We start from the raw sequence: 2,629 nt of genomic DNA, 5'->3' as shown, positions 1-2,629 counted from the left end.
ATATATAAAGATCCAGCCAGCACGGAATTTTGTCAGTGATCAGGTCGCGGTCTCAAAGCGACGAAAGTATTTTGGCAAATTAAATTAAGATGTTGAAGTGAATCTAACGGCATTTTTGTCTTTAAATGACTTATAAACACCTTCCACGCTGGAATTGTTTTTGTTTCAGCACACGATCTCAGATCAGGTCACTTGCTATGCATGTACATCTCCGTAATTCCGAAAGCTTCATCCAGGCTACCAATATTCTGAGGAAAGCCGTCACTTGTTGCTTGAGAAAAATAACAGCTAAGCAACTGCTTCATTTCATTAAACACTACATCTCACTGAAGATTTATCCAAAAAAGGATTTAGAAAACGGTTGAAGTATTAAAACTTGAGAAAGTACAAGCGTCGAGACTAAAATGTATTTTAATGAAAAATCTGATTCCAAATTATATATAACAAAATATTTAAAGCTAGGCAGGACAAGCGTTTTGAGACCTGGACAACGATTTGAACTCGAAAAGAAAGGAATACCGCATTACATTGTGTACTACGCTCGAACGAAACTGTCAGCTCGCTGCCATATATTAAATGTGATCTAAATTTTGGGTGCAAGGTTCGAGATTTTGAGAAGAAAAGCAGACTCAATACCATCTATCTACTCCACACTTCGACGGGTACCTTATTTTATTAAGCCCGTTACATGACAGGTTCACTATGTTATCGACCCCGAGTGGGAAGGAAGGGAATGATGACAGCTGACAAAATTGAACGCAGTACCTAGATGACCAAATGGAATATAACGAACATATCTTCCAGACACTGAGGACTGTGCAAATTCACCGCCGTATACCAATAACAATAATGATGACGATGATAATGATGGTGGTGGTGGTGCAGCTGCTGCTGCTGCTGATGATGATGATGACGACGGCAATTATGCTGACGACGGCAATTATGCTGACGACGGCAATTATGCTGACGACGGCAATTATGCTGACGACGGCAATTATGATGACGACGGCAGTGATGATGGCCATGATGATGATGATGATGATGATATTTTCTTTTTTTTCATAAATTCAGAAAAAGGTTCACTCAAACGCAAACACAAGCACACACACACACACACACACACATTAAAATTACGTCTGCTTTAATGTAAATATATTTCATACAACTATCTGATATACCTATAAGTTATTTTCATTCGCAAAAAAATAAATAAATAAATAAAATAAAATAAACATAGTTAAATGTTTAGGGATATATTTTTATATTCATATATTTATATCACTATACATATTCTTTATATTTGTGTATCTGAATGTGTTTATCATGAAATATTTTTATAAATACTTTTGCATACGCTAATATTACATAAATCCGGTTCCTGAAATCGAGTAGAGCTGAATGCTTAAATTAATGCAGGCTTCAGAAGAGAAAAAAAATGACTAGAGCATGTAACCGACATTTTAATACGTTTAAAATATGAACACTGTCTGAAATATAGTGGAAGTTAAAACATCAATTAGTAAGTTATTTCCTAATCTGTTTTATGTTTGTACAAGTCATGTTTAGAAACAGTCTTATCGCCGCTTCATGTATTTACTTTAGAAACTAGAACGTTACGAATGTATATTAATGAAAAATATTAATGGGATGTGCCGATAGGTAACCATTATATGCGTCCTCTGGTCTGTAGTTCGTATAAAGTTTCCGTCCAAAGAACTTTATGTACAAGTAAGTATAAAAATAAATGAGTCACTTTAGATGAAAATAGACGCTGTTTTGTATTAGGGGTGATGATGTTTCGACCCAAGTTATGTTAGTTTGGAAGATATCTCAATGACTTTCGTATTGCAACGCTCCGTCATTTTATTGGTAGCCTGCAACAAAGCCCGTGTCACCTAATACGCCAAATGCATTCTTTTTAGCGGTACCAAGGCCTTTATTTCGTCCAAAGAAATTTATAAAAGTGTTAGATTTTAAGATTTCATAGCTAATTCTGCGACGATACTAAAATGCTCTAAAGGCCCAAATAAGGACTCGAGACGCCTAGTGTAGAAGACAATGCTACATAATTTGTGAATTACGTGAAAATGACACTTGTCCAGCCAGGAGGCCCTGATTGATCCGGGCGAGGTGATGTGGCTTCTTTCCCCTCTCTGGTAAACTGAACAATTCCTCCATTAACTGTAGAAAGTGGGGTCCTAAGATTATCTGCGATTTTAGGTTGACTGCATCCACCTTCAGAATGACCCACGATACGACCTCGCCTCTTTGAAATATTCAAAACAGTTCCAAGGCCTCTTTTGTAAATCGCATGAATAAACAGTCACATATAGAACCTGTAACATAAAAATGTCAATTGATAAAAAATATATATATATACACCTTTACAAGTCAGAATGAACATAAAACGCTGTTTTATGGGGTGTCTATTTAATTCTGTCGTGTCTGGGTATATCTGTTAAAATATATATGGCATCAATAAACACGTGCAAACATTAATCCTTTTTAACAGGTGCGCATGCGTCAACTCAATCCATATATGTATATACAGTCATGCTGTTATATCAATGATTTAACTGATTGATATATACAGAAAAAGTGTTTTATATATATATATATATATATATAT

Source organism: Octopus bimaculoides, chromosome 15, assembly GCF_001194135.2.
Source record: "Octopus bimaculoides isolate UCB-OBI-ISO-001 chromosome 15, ASM119413v2, whole genome shotgun sequence".
Lineage (NCBI taxonomy): Eukaryota > Metazoa > Mollusca > Cephalopoda > Octopoda > Octopodidae > Octopus > Octopus bimaculoides.
This window is presented reverse-complemented; position numbering follows the sequence as displayed.